The 20,456-nt window shown below is 41.0% G+C and overlaps 1 long non-coding RNA gene across 5 annotated transcripts in view; it reads right to left on the minus strand.

Annotated features, from left to right (window-relative positions):
* Positions 1-371: 371 nt before the first annotated feature.
* The window catches only part of LOC139705270 (uncharacterized), a 41,318-nt gene continuing 21,233 nt past the window's right edge, over positions 372-20,456 (minus strand). For 3 of the 5 annotated variants that reach the window (XR_011707178.1, XR_011707181.1, XR_011707179.1), the window contains 2 exons: positions 4,863-10,665; positions 372-3,895 (listed from right to left, as the gene is read on the minus strand). This is a non-coding gene — a long non-coding RNA (uncharacterized lncRNA). Of the gene's footprint in view, positions 3,896-4,862; positions 10,666-20,243; positions 20,337-20,456 lie in introns of all 5 variants that reach the window. The other 2 variants (XR_011707182.1, XR_011707177.1) reach the window with 2 other exon arrangements.

Below are 20,456 nucleotides of genomic sequence, written 5' to 3' on the forward strand. Positions count from 1 at the left end.
GGGGTTATATCAAGAGCTCATGCAGAGCAGAAATAAGAAACTGGGCTTCTCAACTCCTGTGTTAGATTGTTTCATCAACAGCCATAATGGGATGCAGGCCTAACACCTTTACTTAATTTCTTATTTATTTATTTATTCATTTTAATTTCCACATTTTTTTATTGGTGCATGTAGCTGTACTTACTGATGGGATTTGTTGTCACACATTCACACATGCACACAATAATTTGACTGATATCCCTCTCCAACAACTCCCCCCACCTTCCTTGTCTCCTCCCCTTGGTCCCTTTCCCTTTCTCATCTCCCTTTGATTTCCATGAGATTCTCTCCCCCTGCCCACACACACTTTCTTTTCCTTTTTCCTCTGTAGCTTTCACAGATGAGACAAAACACAGAACTCTTGACCTGCATTTAACCGATTTCACTTAAGTTCTATCCATGTTTCAGCAAATGACATAATTTAGTTTTTCCTTAAGACGGAATAAAACACCATTGTGTACATATACCACATTTTATTTATTAATTCATCTAGTGATGGACACTGAAACTGGTTCCATAGTTTGGTTATTCTGAGTCGTGCTGCTAAAACATGGATATGCATGTATCGCTGTAGTCTAATGACTTTAATTCTTTACAATAAATATAGAGGAGTGGTAAAACTAGGTCTTATGGTGTTTCTGTGCCTTGTCTTTTGAGGACCCTCCATACTGATTTCCATAGTGGCTGTACTAATTTACACTCCCAACAGTGTAAAGGGTTCCTTTTCCTCCATATCCTCTCCAGCATTTGTTATTGCTTGTATTCTTGATGGCTACCATTCTAAATGGTGTGAGATGAAATCTCAGATGTAGTTTTGATTTGCATTTCCCTAATTGCTAATGATGTTGAACACTTTTTCATATATTCATTGGTCATTTGTCCTTCTTCCTTTGAGAAGTGTCTGTTAAGCACATATATCCATTTATTAATTGGATTATTTGGGGTTTTGGTATTTTCTGAGTTCCTTATATATTCTAGATATTAATCCTATTAGAAAAGTGGCTAGCAAACAATTTTGTAGGTTTTCTCCTCCCCTTCCTAATTATTTCCTTTGCTGTGTAGAACCTTTTTAATTTGATGCCAACCCATTTATTAACTCTAGTTTCCTAAGTCTTAGGGGTCCTATTGAGAAAGTCGTTGCCTGAGTCTATATGCTGGAGTGTTGACCCTATGTTTTCTTCTAGGAGTTTTATAGTTTCCGGCTTAATTCCTAGGCCTCTGATCCATTTTAAGTTGATTTTTGTGCAGAGTGAACGATAAGAGTCTAGTCTTATCCCTCTATAGATGATTAACCAGTTTCCCCAGCACCATTTGTTTAAAAAGTTGTATTCTCCCCAGTGTATGTTTTTGGCACCTTTATTAAGGATTTCCATACCAATTTTTGTTACTAAAGCTCTGAAGCATAATTTGAAGTCAGGTATTCATGCCGCCAGCATTGCTTTTTTGGTTAGAATTGCTTTGGCTATTCTCAGTCTTTAACTCTTCCAAATGAATTTTAAAACTGAAACTGAATTTTCATTCTATGAAATGTGTCATTGGCATTTTGATGGGGATTGCATTGAATCTGGACATTGCTTTTGGTAATATGGCCGTTTTAACAATATAAATTCTGTTTATCCATGAATATGGTAGGTCTTCCATTTTCTGAAGTCTTCTTTAATTTTTTTTTCAATATTCTCTAGTTTTCATTGTACAGGTCTTTCACCTCCTTGCTTATTAGATTTATTCCTAGGTATTTTTTGAGGCTATTTTGAATGGAATAGTTGTCCTGATTTCTTTCACAGCACATTGATTGTTAATATAAAGGAAATCTATTGACTTTTGTATGTTGATTTTGTCACCTGCTACTTTCCTGAATTTGTCTATTTGCTCTAGCAATCTTTTGGTGGAGTTTTTCAGATCTTCTGAGTATAGGATCATATCATCTGCAAACAGTGATAATTTGACTTCTTCCTTTCCTATTTTCAATCCCTTTTATTTCTTTCTCTTGCCTAATTGCTCTGGCTTGAATTTCTAGCACTATATATAACTAGGAGTAGTGAGAGTGGACATTTTTTTCTTGTTCTAGATTTTAAAGGAAATGCCTTTGGTTTCTCCCCATTTACTATGGGGTTTGCTTTGTGTTTTCATGTATAGCCTTTATGATGTTGAGGTAGATTCCTTCTGTCCCTCATTTCAAAAATGAACTTTTCAAAAATCAACTTTTTTTTTAATCATGAATGGGAGCTGAATTTTATGAAAGACTCATTTATTTACTTTTGACAGGGGAAGCTGGGGGAAGTAGTTGCTCTCAGTAAGCATTATCCCTTTACAGCCACTGTCTACTGTGTCAAACAGAAACCAAATGTCTGTATTACCAATGAAAAGAAGACTTTGGTCTGTAATTGAACACAGGACTGGAAGAACAATAATCCCTTGCCCAAAACAAGGTCTGGAGGGGATTTTAAATGTCCCTTGGCTGATCCAAGTTCTTCATCAATGTTTAAATCTACAACTGTCTTCTTTACCACAGTCGCTACTGGGAACATACTGGTGACCACTGAGTAGGTGAAATAAAGCCAGTCCAATCTGAAGTGTGCTCTAAATGTAAAATGTATACCAGATTTACAAGTCATAGCATGAAGAAAATGATTGACGCTACATCAATCATTTTATATTAATTATATGCTAAGATGATAACATTTAGATATGTTAAAGAAAATATATCATTAATATCAGTGCTATCTATTCTTTCCCTGTTTTTTTTTTTTTTTGGGGGGGGGTGCTGGTACAGGGGTTGAACTCAGGGGCACTCAACCACTGAGCCACATCCCCAGTCCTATTTTGTATTTTATTTAGAGACAGTGTTGCTTATTGTTGCTTAGTGCCTCGCTTTTTGCTTAGGTTGACTTTGAACTTGTGATCCTCCTGTCTCAGTCTCCTGAGCCTCTGGAATTACAGGGGTGTGCCACCATGCCTGGCTCTTTCCCTGTTTTTAAACATTATTTTATTCATTTTTTTATGTGAGGCAGAGGATCAAACCCAGGGCCTCACCTGTGCTAGGCAAGTTTTCTATCACTGAGCCACAACCCCAGCCCTCTTTCCCTGTTTTTAATGTGCCTATTTGAAATTTTTAAGTTACATAATGGCTGTTTGTGACTCCCATTACATAGCTCTATTGAGCTGTCTATTGAGCTACAGCATTCTCTCTAGGGATTGTTCAGTTTATACCTGGACACCTGTGAACACAGGGACCATGCCATTGGTAGAGGACAACAGTAGATCTGAATCCTGGGTGGGTGGTTAGGGTGACTTACCCAACTTCTTCCCAAGGCCAAATAACAGCCTTGTATTTCTGACTAGAGCTGTTCAGGGGCAGCAAAATCACAGACAAATTGAATTTCATAGCCCAATATTACAGAATTCAGCTCTAATTCAGATCTGGTCAAATAAAAAAAAAATTGTTCCAGAAGACGAAGGTGGTTGGTGGGTGGTAGTGTCCACACATGGTCAAGTACTCACGGGATGACCAGATGTTCACTTGTTCATGGATTTTTGCTATCCCATTCACCTGGATAGGATTGGCTTCATGGGTGTGCAATCTGTATATGGGCCCAACTTCAGAAGGGCCTGGCGCTTGGTTCAATGTTTCACTGTCACCATCTTCAAATTCTTATTAAATTCTTATGACACGATCATCTTTGATCTTGTATGTTGTAAGTAAAACCTTCCAGTGGGACAAAGGAGCCTTCACTAAGAGAGAAGACACCATGACAGGAGTGCCCTCTGTTCCTTGTTACCCCGTTTGCCCAAGCAGCACAGAATTCCAGAGCACCCACAAGCCACAGGATCGCAGTGATGAGTCACAGAAGAAACCCTGTAAAGGAAAGAGCAGCAGCTTCAAGACACCCCAAATTGATTCATTTTGTGTCTTGACCATGCTCCAGCCCTTTGCTGACTGGAGCTTGGCAATAGCATAGTAATCATCATCCTGAAGCCCCAGACTTGCTTCTGAAATAGTTCTGGTCCCCCCTAGAAGGAAGAAATTCCCAAAGAGTTTAAGATCCAAAAAAGCTTTCTGATGAGACTCCCAAATGAGCAGCTCTAGTTGGGTTTTGTAAATGATGCGGAGTTATGCATTTAAAGAGCTGACCACCTTTATTTAAAATACAGGAAAGGTAAAGAAACAAATATTTGCTGAGACCTTACTACGAGCCTACTAACCACTAGTATCTTGCTTAACCACTTAGGAGTTAAATAATGCACAGGATGCAATCTCCCTCTTTCATAGTTCAAGAAACTGAGGCTCAGAGCAGTGAAATAATTCACCATAAGTTGCCACAGCTACAAAGAAGCGAGGCTGGAGCTCACAGGTATTTCTCCCATAGCAAACCAACTCCCAGACTTCAAAGAATACTGTTAAGTAAATCTCATGATTCATATCCTATATTAAAATTTTCAGGCCCATTACCTAGGCAAGCATTTATTATACTAAATATAAATGATGTATTTCAGTGCTTGCTGAGATAATTGCTACCTTCTATGCTCTATGATGGAATAATAAATAATCTGTGGAAATAAACACACAGCACCATCAAACTCTGATGACACATTAGGATGCCCCTCGTGGTATGACCTGGGGAGATTCCGAGGCCCAGACTTCTGGGTTGGATGATCCATGCCAATTAAGCTGCTTGCTGCTAAACAGCCGATTTAGTGTGCCTCATATTTTCAACATCCTGGGACGCCTGTGGCTGGACGGCTGCATGTCAAAATAGAACCCTTTTTCAGAGTCCTCATGGGATCTAAACTTCTTCCACTGCACACACTGATTCATAACCTACCTCTCATCAGCTGCGCTCTCTCCCTGAAACACTTCTCTAGTTCTTCTACTATTGAAATCCTGTCCACTGTCCAAGGCCAAGTCCCTTCCAGGAGGGGTTCCACTGAGAGCCTCTGCATCCCCCAAAGCATCTGTCTCTGTATATCCAAAGATAAAAATTGTTTAGAGATGGCACAGACCGAACAGAACTCTGGTACATTTTAGCCCAAGACACGCTTGCATAAATTGGACTTCAATACTTGTTAGTTTTCAACTCCTCCCAGACACTAAGGGACAGGTGTGTTCCTAATTTGCAGCATCCACTTTGTAAATACGCACTGACAGGAAGGCCCTTATAATAAAGTTTCCCCGGGGCTGTTTCTCTAACCTGTCAGCCTGATTCCCGTTTTAGTCAGTTTTTGCATCACTGTGCCCAATATTCCTGACCAGAAAAATTACAGGAAGAAACGTTTCTTTTGGCTCCTGGTTTCAGAGGTTCAGTTCATGACGGGCTTTGCACCCAAGGTGAGGCAGAACTTCACGGTAGAAAGGCTCGGTGGAGGAGAGAAGCCCAGGACATGACAGCCAGAAGCAGAGAGAGAGAACTCCATTCACCTGGGACAACATAAAATCCCAAAGGCACACCCCCAGTGACCTACCACCTCTTCCAGCCATACCCTGCCTGAACTACAGTCATGGCCCAGCTAATACACTTGAATGGATCAATCCACCAATTAGGCTACACTCCTTAGAATCTGATCATGTCACCTCTGAACATTCCTGCATGTGTCACACATGAGCCCTTGGAGGACACCACATACCTAAACCATAAGCCATAACTCAGTGTCTTTCTGATCTGGAAACATCAAACACCCTCCCATCCCCTGGCTACATCTGGTTATTTAACTTTTAACTGACAATCAAAATTGCTTAGCCTGAAGCATGACAGAAAACATTTGTGTAACATGAGATCAAACCAAAAGGACCTCAGAGACAAACAGAGAAGGGACAAAGGCATAAGCACGACACCTCCGAATTTCTCTCTCCACTGTGTTCAAAATAATCTTCACACTTGCTTACCCATAAGCAATATTAAATAGAGCCCCGATTGAACTTGTGTACCTATCAAAAGTCAGAGAAACAGGGAAATTATAATGAAATGGCACTTAGGTGAGAAATCATTGAAATTACCTGAAACTCGTTTATTTGGGAGTTCCAAGTATGCCGACTTGTAAGACCCACCCTTACTATTTTGTGGTTTTTATTTCCTCTAGAGAACTTACCCTATTATGAAGCAATCCACATCACTTACTCTGTTCACCTGTGTGGAGTGGTGACCTCCTTCACTCTCGTGGATATTCCCATCCTTACTCACCTTCAAACAGAAGCTCACCAACTTCTGTGCCAGAGACTCAAGCAGGCAGAGACCTTCCTCTTCTCTGTACTTCTGTCTTTGCAAGGATGAGGTAAACAGCCCGTCCACCTTCATGGTTAACAGAGATACTTCCAGCTCTGGGGTATATTCATTTAAAAAGAACAAAACTACCTCCATAGTTAATGGAACAGGACAAATATTTACTGAGCAACTTCTATGTGCCAGCCAGACTGACAAGTGTTGGAAAAGAAACAGAAAGATCCCAAAGAATTTTCAGAATACTCAGAGAGAGAAAGAGAAAGAGGCAACAGAGAATTTTATAGGAAATTTCTGAGCAACAACAGGTAATTGCTTCAGGCTGGTCCTTCCTTCTGTGGATGTTAATTGGAAATAAGAGCAGCTATGGGGTGAGGGGAGGGTAGGACACCGCAAAGGTGAAGGGTGTTGGGGTTGGGAGGACATATTGACCCTACACCAGTGGGTGTAAGATGTTTCATGATGAACCTTACTTCTTTTCAAAGGACTTCTCATCCTTTGTCAGACCATGAATCTTGGATAAGATACTTCTCTTTGTTTACTTGCAGGACTTATTAGACTTGACTACCTTTAGATTCAAGACTGAAATAGAAACTGTGACGAGGCCACAGGATGGCGGTGATGTCCACCAGCACCACCACCTCATTCCAAGTTTTGCAAAAGGGAACGTTTTCTTTAGCATTCCTTTCCATTACCCAACAACCTTTCCCAGGTCAAGAGCTCACAGAACTTCCTGATAGTTCCCATAACAAGGATATTGTCCACCACTTGGAGGTCAAGGAATTCAAAATTTTAATTCCTTGTCATTTGTCAGAAAATCAAAGAAACCGTGACATTTAGGAGTCCAAGAGAACGCATGGGAACCTGGTCCTGGACACAATGACAGAAGCGACCATTTATCCACCACTCACTATAATATATTTAACTTTTACTATGACCTGAGTGTGTTGAGTTGTCCCCCAAGGGTTCGTGTGCTGGAAGCTTGGTCCCAGTTCAGAGGTGGGCCTAGAGGAAGGTCACGGGTGCACCACCCTTGGAAGGGGTTAGAGCAGGTCTCATAGAACTGGAATGAGTTGTTATAAATTGAGTATGGCTCTCTGGGCTTTGTCTCTCTTGCCTCTGTTCTCTTTGTGCCATCTTTTCTGCACATGTCTGCCATTGTGATGCCTTCTGTCAGGTGGTCCTCCCCAGAATCAAGCAGGTGCCGGTGCCATGCTCTTCAGCCTCCAGAACTATAAGCTGAATAAACCTCTTTTCTCTCTAAAGTATCCCAGTTTCCAGTATTTTATTGTAGCAACAGAAAATGAGTGAAGACAATCCTTTTATTTTACAAAGGACAAACTTGAAGCACAAATAAATAATTGTCCTGGTCAATGAGATTATAAGTCGTACAGATGGGACTCAAATCCAGACAACATTATCTTGGAATTCAGTCTTGTAACTTCCCCCACTATACAGCTACCTAGTTATTTAAATCTCAATTTCCTTACCTGGGAAATGATAAAGCTATTACATTACATCTTTAAAAATTTTATTATATTACCTGATATATTATAACCATAACAAATAAGTATTTTGAAATTTGTAGGCTCCATTTATTCTAGATGTCACAAAAAGGCAATAGCTGTGTGTTGTCACAACTTTTAGTATAAGTGGCCAGGTTTACTTATGTGACAATTGTTAACACATCTTATTTAGTAAACATTTTACAAGATTAATTTTTAATTGTTGAGAAGTGGCTTTTCCAAAGTGTTAACCTCCTTTTCCTTACCTAGCATCTAACTCTAGCATCATTGTGAGTGGATATGTGAGTCATTCAGTCCTACTTCATGAAATATATGATGAGGTGACAAAAACATATTTTACATATTTTCAAAAAGAAGTGTTATATACATAAGTGAAACCACACTAAAAATGAAGACTGTGGAACAGTTAAGGAGAGGCTCAGAAGAAAAGTTAATAAAGAAACGCTTCAAAGAAAAAAGAAGAGTTAGGAAGGATTGAGTGCAAACAAGGGAGGAAAGTAACAAGGAATTTGAAGGACAAATGTTTTCTTCCTTTTACTGATATAGGAAAGCCGTTTGCCAAGCTTATGGGGAGTTAAGCCTTTTTTTTTTTTTGGTACCAGGGATTGTATCCAGGGGTGCTTTACCACTGAGCCACATCCCCAGCCCATCTTATATTTTATTTTGAGACAGGGTCTCACTGAGTTGCTTAGGAGCTTACTAAATCGCTGAGGCTGGCTTTGAACTCTCCATCCTCCTGCCTCAGCCTCCCTAGCCACTGGGATTACAGGCGTGCGCCACTGTCCCTGGCTTAAGCCACTTTCTGAATGCTACAACTTGGGAAACATTCAAACCTTAATTTTATATAAATTTAACCTCCCAACATATTCAAAATCTATTTGTGTGAGTGTATAGTCTTGCTTATACCGCACGGACTCACTGGAAAGAATGATTACATTATCATAGATGTGTTGAGGTTTTAGACATTGCAATACTCTTTATATTAGAAGTGCCTTGGGCTATTAGTTTATTCATATTATTTTAATAACCTCAAAGAATTACAGAGCTTTCTGAAATGATATGTTTTTCTTTCCTGTAATAGATTTATACACCTAATACCCCTAATACAAGAAAAAAATAAATAAATCATACAGAGGAAAGAAAATACTCCCGGGAAATCTAAACTCTTGATATTTAATTATAGGCCTTTTATGCAATTTCTCTCTATTTTTTTTAACTGCAGAAGAGATTTTATTGCCCTAGTTTAGAAAGTGAGTTTTTAAAGTAAACTCAAAATATAAAAACTGTACACATCATGGGTATATAGCACAAGAAATTTTCAAATTTAACCCAACTATATAATCAATGTTCACTTCACAAGTGGACGCTTACTGGCTTCTCCGAAATCCTCTGCACACCCCATAGAATCCCTGTCTTATTCTGAAGGTACCCAAGGTTTCACTGCTAACACCAGAGAGTAGCTTTAAGCATTTGTAAATGTTATGTAGGCGTCTCTCATTCAACGTTTTGTTTTGTTCATGTTGTATGTGTAGTATATTTTTTTTTATAAATGTCTAGGTACTAAATATTTTAGTCTTTGAGGGCACAAGTTTCAGCCTTTGTTTAAATGTACAGAGATAATCTGTAACTGAATGAGCAAAACTTTATTACAAGAGGCAAGAGGTCATATTTGTGAATATAATCTTCAACTGGATTAGGGGATCACAGTTGATTCTGCCTCCTGTTGATGGGCATGTGGATATTTCCAACTCAGGGCTATTGGAATAGTCGTATACATATTTTAGGGGGCACAAGTGTGCAGGGGACAAGGGTATCTGGGCCAAGCAGTTTTCCAATGTTGTGCCATTTTATATTCTCACCAGGATAGGAGAGTTTCAGTGGAACTTTCTGGTGGGTGAGTTGCACTATCATGTTATGGTTTTAATTTATGTGTCTTTAAGAACTAATGACTTCAGTATGTCCCCTGGTGGGTATTCTGTTTTATAAAGTTCCTGTTGTATGCTTTTGCTCATTTCCTGTTGAGTTGTTTGGTCCTTCCTGTTCGCTTATTGAAATTCAGTAGTCTAGGAAAAATCACTTAGAATTAGGTATTATGAATATATTTTCCCAATCTAGATTTGATATTTTATTGCATTTATTATAGATATTTTATTTATTCAATTAGCGATGTTTTTCAGAAACAAAAATGTTTAAAAAAAAAAGAAACTTTTTTTTTTTTTCCTGTTGTGTTTCAGACATCATTTCCTATGCCAAAGTCATGAAGATACTCTTTTGTTTTTTTCCTGGAAAAAAAAAATATGGTTTTACTTTTCTCCTTAAAATCTATAATCCACTTAAGAATTGATTTTTGCATATCAAAGAGGAAAGGAGTCATGATTCTTTGATTTCCCCCTTGGGGCCTCTTTTATTCAGCATGTTTTGTTAAAAAGCCCATCTTAGCAGGTCCTCTTTGTGTTAACTCAGCTAGCTGTGTCTGCGTTATCTGGATCTTTCTTCTGTTCTGTGGATCTGTTTGTCATTGTTGCACCAGTTCCACCCTGACTTAATAACTCTAGCATCATTGGGGGTGGATATGTGACAGTTAAGCTATTCTTCTTTGCTTATTTTCAAGATGGTTGTCTGTTTTCTTGGCAAGATGAACACAGGTTTCCATACTGAAGCATTCAATTATTATAAGGTGCAATTTCTTTTTAACAACAACAACAAAAAAATAGCAATGGCTTTTTAATTATCCTTTAGGCTTTTGTTCTTTTCTGCTTTAAAACTATGCTGCCTGTTGATGATTTGGAGACATTACTTACCTGACACGTGTTGAAAAATGGCAAGACAGATTTTATTCAAGACTATTGCAACAGGGGCGAGACTGAACTCACAACTGGATTCACAGCCTGGAAAATAACCAAGAGGAACTTTGATGAGATATCAAGGGTAGTAGAGGGAAGGAGAAATTGATCAAGTATCAGAAGTGATGAGGACAATTTTGACTAGATGTCAATGGGGAGAGATTCTTTGGTAACCTGGCTTAGTAGAATTCTTTACTGACACTTAACTCAGCAAGCCTAGAAGAGAGGGAGCTCAAGGGAAGTTGACTAAAGTTTGGTCAAGGATGATGCTTTTATCAACTTCCAAAAGAAAATACACTAACTATGCACTGATAATATGACTAATTATTTTTAGTGAACATTATTGTTAAGTAACATATGTTGTTTTTGCCATATATAATTGATTGTAATGTAACAATCCATTTGGATGGAGTCTGTCCTAAAGAGAACTCTCACCAGCGTTCTGCGCAGACTATGGAAATGGGGTTCCCCTTGGTGGAATGGGTTGGCTGAGAAATGAAAGGTAGGAAAAATAGAACAATAAAAAAAAAACACCGGACACAGAAAATAATTTCAAAAAGCCGGGGTGGGATGGGCCAGCCGATGATACAGATTGAGCTTCTATACTCTTCGAGGGCATAAATGAAGCCCTCTCTTGCTTTATTTATATCAGGGGACATCAAAGGCAGGGATACAGTTTCAAGGGCAGAGTTTTCTTCATGGTGTCTTTCAGTCAGCAGGTTGATTGACGTCCTGGCAGGTCACATCCATCTCAGGTGCTGTGGGGGATCTCTGGCAGAGGTTGAGGGGGAAGTTTACCTGCATCAGACGATCAGTCCCTATGGGGGTGCCACAGGAGGTTCCCAATGCCAGTCTCATCCCCTCATTCAGCTACTATGCACAACACAGTCCACACAGCCCACGAATGGCTCGTGAAAGAGAACATTCTAGTGTGATGCTGAGGACTTAGAATGGAATCTGCTTTGCATTATTAGCAATGGTGACATGTTTTTGTCCCATGGATTAGGCAGATATCCCTTTATGAAACAAGTCAAGGTTTTTTAAGCTCTGACAGTTTCAGGCAATGTGCTTCCCAGTGAAAAATGTCTAACTTAGACCCACCAGGATGAAGATGCAGGCCTAACAACAAGATTCATCATTTTTTAAAACATCTGTATTAGTGGCATCTAGAATCCTGTGGGTAGGAAAGCAGAAACCTATGGATGTGGGAGGAGTGTTTGGGATGAGCACACACAGAAAGGACTGTCGAACTGATCTTTGAAGGCAGGTAAAACTCGCCAAATCTTGGAAGGAAATCCCTGTCACTCTCAGAATGAAATCCAAACGCATCATGCAGCAGGCCCCCAGTGAACTGGCCCTTGGCTACTGATCCAGTCCCCGTTCCTGCCACCCTCCCCTTGCCACCGCATTCCAGCCTCAGCAGCCACCTCTCTGCTGCTAGAACAGCCTGGGCTTTTATATGTTTATCAGCCATTTGGAGATTCTATTTTGTGAAGTTCTTGCTCCAGGCTTTTGCTCATTTATGTTAAGTTGTCCAGTCTTCCCCTGTTTGTTGATTGGAATTTGTAAAATAATCTAGAATTTGTAAGATAATCTAGAGAAAAGCACTCCCCTGTGCCTGAGTGCCTCAGCCTGCTCCCTGCAAGGCTGTTCCCAGAGCTCTGCAGCTATCAGCCTAGGTCACCAATCAGGTGACTCTCCCCACTAAACCACTAAACCCTGCCACCCTCTCCTGCAGTTCCTCCCTCTATTCTTACTCAGCTTTATATATATATATATATAATTCCTCTCCCTTAGGGCTAGGAATATAGCTCAGTTGGTAGAGTGCTTGCCTCACATGCACAAGGCCCTGGGTTCAATCCCCAGCAACCACACCAAAAAAAAAAAAAAAAAAAAATCCTCTCACTCTTTGAAATTGTGCCTCGTATCTGCTTCCTGCTGTAGATTCCATTGCCTTCAGCACCCTCCCCCTACAAACTCCAGAGCATGGCTCTGAGGGCAGGGCTTCCATCTGTCCAGTCCATGGCTGTGTCCCGCCTATGAGAACAATCGCTGGCACAACAGTAAAGGCTAAAATGTTCTCATGTGGGGATGTGTCTTAGGCAGAAATGGGCCCCCTCTGCCTTAGTCCTTAGACCCCCACACCCTTTTGATGATGTGGCAGGCAGCACCATGAAGCCAAAGACACTCCTACTGACCTGAGTGTGAGTAGGAGGCTGTCCATCTGACCAATGCCCTGGGCTCCAGATCGCATGTTTAGAGTGATTGGTTTGGATTGATGGCTTTCTTTCATTTTTTTTTCTTTATTTCACTACAGAACTCCCCCCACACACACACACACAGAGAAATTCAGCTTGTAATACAGATAAATATGGAGTCATTTAGACTAAACTGGGGGGAGAGGCCAGAATACTGGTCACTGCTGTACCCACTCCCTGACACACCTGTCAGCATCTCGATAGCATCTCCATGAAGTCTCTGGATCTCCAAGGGGTAGAGTTTGAAAATGACTGGACTGGCTTGTCTCTAAGGACACTTTCATTTCTAAGATGCTAGTAGCAGATTTTTAAAAGCCTAAGATGAGGCTAGAGAGGGAGGCAGGAGGGCTCTTGGCCAACTGAATGCAAAACCACTGAAATGTTCTAAATGGGAAGGGATGGATTGGACTGAGTTTAGGAAATGGTCTAGTTAAACTTGGTGAGTGGATACACAAATGACTTGTCCATTACTGACTTGCCCACAAATGACAATAGATTCAGGTATAGAAACAGAGACAAAGGTCGAGAAGTAGAGATAGAGATAACCCCGCAAAAGCACAGGCAGAGGGAGAGAATACATAGAAAAGGACAAGTGTGGGGAGCCATCTCACTACTTGAGGGTCTTCACTTGGTATCAGCCATGGAGATTTAAGTTTTTCCTTGGGAACTATCCAAGGCTCCCCCACAAGCATTAGATTGCCCAAGGCACATGACCCCTATCTCCACCCTCTTGTGGCTCCGGAGTTGGGCATAACCCGTTGGGGACTGGACAGCCCACCTCCTACCTTATTTGGCAAAGAACATTCCATGGAAAACCTTTGATGTTTCCTGATATCAATAAAGCAAGTTCCACCGGGAGGAACTCCATTCCCACTGCCCGTGCAGGACACGGGAGGGAGATAAGAGGTTTTGTTTTTAAAATTCTTTTGTAGTTATAGACCGACAGCATGCCTTTATTTTACTTGATTATTTTTATGTGGTGCTGAGGATCAAACCCAGTGCTACACAAAAGAGAGATGTAGATGGAAATGTGGTGGTTGACTATGCTGAGCAGAAGAGGCTCTGACTTAAGCAATGCATCTCTAAGTGGGAAAACCCAGAGTAGTGGCCTTATGTGGCTTATTGGCCTATGAAAATCTCAGACTTGGAGACCTGGTACCAAGAAGGCAGGATGAGGCTCTGGATAAAAACGGAAGATTGATGGAAAAGGTGGCTTAGGAGCAGTTGCCCCCTCCACCCTGCCCCACACTCCCCCAAGCCTTCCATTTGCAGGAGGCAGGAAGTCACTGGAAAAAAAGGAGGCAGGCTCCGTGAGAGGTGGGGACAGAGAGCTCAGAACAACAGGACTAAATGCAGCCTTCGTATGGCACTAGTGACATTTCCCGGATCTCTTGTTCTGTCCTGATCCAGGAAGGGCAGCTGCTTGAGTTTGTCTTCAGAGAAACTGAGTGGCCAAGAGACAAGACTGAGAGATGTTGACATTTAGGAGTTCTCCAGTGAAACAGCCCCTCACTGCCTAGTGACCCTCCAGAGAAATTTAAAATTTACTAAGAACAGCTAATACAGGACTTGGAAGAAAGCATCCAAGAAACACTGATCTCCTCAAACAAATGTCAAGGCATACTGTAGCCATTAAGTATAAAGAGCATGCTATCAAGAGAGGATCTGGAGGAGAATAGAGATCTTAGAAATTGAAAATATACATGGTAGCCAAGGTTTTTTAAAAAAGTATAAATTTAAAATATAATGATTTAGAACCTTTCCAGAAAAAATAAACAATAGAATATAGAAATGGAAAACTGGAGACCGGATGTGGTGATGCACGCCTGTAATCCCAGCAGCTCAGGAGGCTGAGGAAGAGGATCACAAGTTCAAAGCCAGCCTCAGCAACTTGGTGAGGCCCTAAGCAACTCAGTGAGACCCTGTCTCTAAATAAAATACAAAATAGGGGTGGGGATGTGGCTCAGTGCTTGAGTGTCCCTGAGTTCAATCCCTGATACCAAAATAAATAAATAAGTTTAAAAAGAAATGGAAAACTAGAAAAAGAAGAGAACATTTGATGATCAGTGCAGGAGATGTAACATCCTATCCACAGGAGTCCCAAAAAGAAGGTGCAAGGAAAACGTAGGAATAAAATTAGTAAACAAACAGTACAAAGAAAATGTGCACAACTGATGAGTGTGAGTCTTCAGATCCAAAGGACTCACCCAGTGCTTAGCACAATCAATGACAAAAGACCCAAAGCATAGAAAATCAAACCGATTTCAGAACATGGGGACAGAGGTGCTTAAGAACATCCAGAGAAGGGGGGGGGGAGAGAGAGAGAGAGAGAGAGAGAGAGAGAGATTGAGAGAAATCATTTTCAAAGCTTCAGGAAACAGAAAGCCAGTGACAATAGTGTCACAGATGGGAAAGAATGGTGTGAACCCTTCAAAATTCTGGGGAGATTTTTTTTCAAGTAATAATTCTATACTCAGCAAAATATTATTCAAGTGCGAGGGTGGGAGTGAGTGCATAGTCACTCCTAGGACTAAAAAAATCCTCACATTTCATGTTTTTTCAAGAAGTGATTAGAGGCTGTGCTCCAAAGAGGAAGAAGCTACCAAAAAGTATTCAAGAGGGATTCCAAGATGGCCAAGAGCAGCAGGTCCCAACTTGAGCCCGCGAAGGAGAGCTCCCGCAGGGCAGACGCTAGGAAAGAGGGAACTGATGAAATACCTAATGTGTGGGAGCGCCATGGAGATGAGTGACGAGCAGACACATTATGGTGCCGATCAGAAAAAAGAAACAGGAAATTATAGGAGTAAACAACGCCCCCCAAAGCAGCAATCCAGGAAAAGCAAGAGTGTACGATAGGCTGGGGAGGCTGAGGCAGGAGGATCGCAAGTTCAAAGCCAGCCTCAGCAAAAGCAAGGCGCTAAGCAACTCGGTGAGTCCCTGTCTCTAAATAAAATATAAAATAAGGCTGGGGTTGTGGCTCAGTGGTTGAGTGCCCCTGAGTTCAATCCAGGTACAAAAAAAAAAAAAAAAGAGCGACAACTCGATGTTACATTGGGAGGTTCAAAAGGAAAGAGCAATGTAGCACTTTAATGTTATAATGTAAACCTGGCTAGATTTAAACAATTACAAAGTGAATATTTAGTCTGATGTGGTTAGGAGAGAAGGAAAACTAAACAGTCATTTACAGTAACATGAAATCAACAGACAATGTCTAAAAGTGTCAGATCAAAAGCAGCAGTTTAAGTCTTTACAAAAATTATGTATATAATAGCTAAAAAGGTTGAAAGAGCTTCTTACCTCTGTGGATCAGGAGGCAGGAGGAGGAAGTGAGACTGTAGATTATGGATTTGATTTTTTGTTACTTTTTTTTATTATACTTGATTTTAAAACATGCGCCATGTTTTAATTGTAATAATAAGTCTTAAAAAAGTCCATACACGCCCCCTTTGTAAAAAGAGAATTGCTGCATGATTACCAGCAGGTGACACTGTTCGCTACTGCAGAAGGAGAGCATCCTAAATCCTGATTCCTCAGCTTTTGACACTCTTCATTACACTGAATTGTGTAGCATTTTCCTCCCAAGAAATAAGAAGCTCAAACTGATTGATATTTACTGAGAAAATTGCTTGTTTCTGTAGATATTAGGCAGCCACATAGTGACTAAGCTAAATGAAAATTAGCAAACTATGTAATTAGAGTACATTTTTTTCCTGCTATGTTTCTTTTGTAAAGCAGAGATGAAGTCATTAAACTCTTCTCTTTTTCAAAAATATTTACCTTCAAGAAAACCAGCAAATTTTTCACAGAGCCTGCTTATTTATTTACCTACTCCTGAGAGTTCATTAAAAGGTATCAAATTATTGAAAGCACAGATTCTATTGGTTATAAAAGTACCATTTGGAATCTAAATAGATGCTGATTAAAAGGAGCAAGATAAGGGATTTCATCAATTTGACCTAATTCCATCTCCACCGGCTCCTCTGGAGGCTGATATCGGAATAACAGTCATGAGTCATTTCCAGAGAGATTTCTGATGCCACCCACCTGTGGTGGTCTTGCAAAACCTGTCCTGCGGGCCCTCAGAACTGTGCTGATCTCACCCCGCCCCCGCCCCCACTTGCTCTTCCAATCTTGGCTCTGCTCTGGTCACCTGGAGACCTGTCTGTTCCCCCACCCCCTGACAGCCTGCACCCACTCACATTCCACCTTTGCTTCACCCACTCTTGTCTTCCTTTGGCAGACTATTTTCCCAAAATTGTGTATTCCTCTTGAAAAGCAGTCTTTTTTTTCTTTTTCCTGGGCTGGTAATTGTGTCTTGGTCTCTCTGTCTCTGAATCAGCGCCAGGGGCAGGGTTTTCGGTGTGCCTTTCCTTTGGGGTTCCTCTCCCAGCTATGGTACTCATTCTCTCTTGCAGCACCTGGGATATTCTCTGGGGCTTTGGGGACAAACAGCCTAGGGCTAAACAAATGAAAATCAAATCCCTGCAGCGCTTCCAACAGGTGAGTTGAGAAACCAAATGCAACCCAAACTGGTGTGAACTCTCTAATATTGAATAATTTGGCATTGGTCCATGGAGGGGGTATTTTTGTCTCTATTTTCAAATGAGATTCGGAAGGGATGAGACCTGGCTGAAAACCAACCACGAGGATTAAATTAGAACAGAGAAGTGCCAAAGGACCTCCCTGTCCTCACCATAAACAGCTCTTTTAAACAGCTCTTTTAAGCTCAATTTCTCTAAAAGACACACAATAATATACACACCTGAAGCCGGGTCCCCTGCCCAGGGGGATCTTGATTTCCTGTCTGCTTCTAAGATCTGTGATTCTGCGGTGCTCTTATCACTCCCTGAAGTTGGCACACAGGAAGAGCTTCTGTGATGAAATGGACTCAATAAAATATTTGATCAGTGATTAAAGGGTTGTTATATATCAAGGAGGGAACTGGGGAATTTGGCTCCATGATATGGTGATAAAGAGCAGAAGAACTTCGTACTCTCCTAGACAACGACACTGTCTTTGGCTCAGACCTGCTTCCTAAAGTGGGTCTGGTCCATAGCAGGGTTTGGAATCGTTCCCTCTCTCCCCTGGTCATTTGGTGGGGTCAATAAGTTACTCCACTAGCCAAGAGAACTTTTTTATTCATTCAGACAAACATCTGTACTCTTAGGATAGGTAGGTGCTTTGCTCGCTTTTGATAATTTCTTGAGACTTAAAGCAGAGAAGGGTTTTACAAACTGGCATTGAGTAAGAGCCTTAAAAACTAGAAATGGGGGATGGTGTGGGGTTTTTACCATTAAGACCTAACATAGCATTCAATTATTGCACTAGCCATGTCTGATCTACTTATATATTTTGCTTTTTGTTTCTTTTGCTCGAGGAAAGGAAATCGTTTTTGAGACATTTGCTTTAATAATACCAATATTATGTATCATGTGGACTAAAATGTATTCAGTCATTCGGCGTGTTTATTGAGCATCTACTATGTGCCAAGTATTGTTCTGGGTGCCAGGATGCAGCAGAGAAACAGGCAGTCAGAATAACTCAGCAGGAGCTTATTACATTCTGGGAAGCAGAGATAATGAGTTAACCAACCAACACATAAATAAGCCAGTAAGAAAGTGAGCACAGATAGACAATGACTAGATGGCTACTTTGTGTAGGTGTTTAAGGGGACATTTTCAGTTGTGATTTAAATGATAAGAAGAATGATAATACTAGTGAGATATGGGGATAGAAATCAGACTGCAAAGATGAAGTAAGCCACTCTACAAGTTTTGATGCTAATATTTTTGATGTTGGTACAAGTGCAGGCAAAAACCAGTGCATTACCGATGTTCCCAGGCTGCAGCAATATAAGATGCCTCCTGACTTCAGAGTTGTTAAAACATAAAAAGTATGCCCTTGAATTAATAAAATATAGTGCTTTAGAGGGGTTGCAAAAATGTTCTTTGTAAGTGAATGTTCTAAATCATTTTAATGGAACATGATAATAAACTGTCTCTGTTCCATCTTTTGTAAAGTGGACAATCACTTTCCTGTTTCTCTTTGCTATAAATCCAGGTACTTAGAATGAAGCTCAAATACATTCTGAACACTTGCCCAGCATGACAGATAGATTTTCAGAGTAATTGAAGCCCACCAAACCAAGTTGAAATTATTGGAACTGAAATTGAACAAAGTAAGATGAGATGCTCAGAAAAGCTTCTAACCAAGTCACTTTAGGGTGGGAAGATAAATCTTTCTCAATGACTCCATTACAACTTTATCAATAGCTATAGAAATCTAGATAAGATGCCTATATGCTCAGTATTAGACGTGATAGGCTTATTTCTTTAAAAAATTTTAAAAATGTAAATTAGCATGGCTAGTTCAGAATAAGAATCAAGACTTTGTCAATAAGAATCTTGAAGAGCTAATTGATTTGTTCTTTCTTTTCCAATTCCTCTCCCACATCAGAAGGCAGAGAGAGAAATAGGCAAGCCAGTGTTAGGCTGAAAAGTTTCTAGATAATTCAGAAAGATGACAAACTTGGAAATACAGGTAATTAACTCAATATCACCTTTTCCCAGTTACCTTTCTATTTAAATATTGGCAAGCAACACTAGGCCATGAATGATGATGATTTTGTTTCGTGAATGCACTGTAACACTACAGTATAATTGCTAGTGCGATGTTTAGGTGTAAAGTGAACTCAGAGGCTTGAAGTGGCTTTGTAATCAGTTAGGTTCACGGAAGGATGATGAGGCCAACAGGTGTTTAGGAATTTTGAGCTCCAGGTTTGACAAAGTCTCACCAGCACAGCAGAAGTACTAGGAGCCGTGGTCCTGCCCTGCACAGACCTCCTTCCTTCCTGAGCCTCAGACCGCACCCTGGAGGATTTTAGTTTAATATTATCTCATTTTAAATGCTCACCTCACAGGACCTTGGCCTACTTCTGCTTTCAGGGTCAGCTTTCTAGTTCTTCCTGGGCAAGCTCAGCCCTCACCCTTGGAGAGAGAGCTCCTGACTTTTGTCCTTTGCTGCAGGGCCTCCCCCTCCCCAACTTTGGACAGGCCTGGCCTCAGAGATACTGGGGCAATTCAGCTCCCCTAGCTGAGAGCACAAGGGGGGCTGAGCCAGACCCCGTCAGCAGGCAGAGGCTGGAGTCTGGTGGTTCTGCTTGGCGGTCCTGGATGGCATTCTCAGGAGATCCAAGAAGAATCCAGCTCTGCTGGTCCCAGTCCCAGCCGCCCATAAAGCTCTTAGACCTTGGCTTTCCTCTTTCCCTCTTCACTTTCCTCGTTCCCACTTCCTGGGCCCCTCCTGTCTTAGAGTTTTATTGTTGCATGACAAATTACTGCCAATAATCCCCAGCACATTTATTACCTGTAATAAACGTAGACCCTGCTCCATAGGTCGGAGGTCTGGTGGGTCTCAGGGCTTGTTCAGTGGATGTCAGTCTGAATCCATTTCTGGCAGCTGCAGGAGGTAAGTCGCAGGACACTGACAGTCACCCAGCCTCATTCTCTGCTCCTACAGGCTGCTGGCTCCTGTCTCCCTCCATTTTCAAAGCTTGGGATGCGTGTCATCCCTTGCACC

The sequence above is a fragment of the Marmota flaviventris genome, chromosome 3, assembly GCF_047511675.1.
Source record: "Marmota flaviventris isolate mMarFla1 chromosome 3, mMarFla1.hap1, whole genome shotgun sequence".
Classification (NCBI taxonomy): domain Eukaryota; kingdom Metazoa; phylum Chordata; class Mammalia; order Rodentia; family Sciuridae; genus Marmota; species Marmota flaviventris.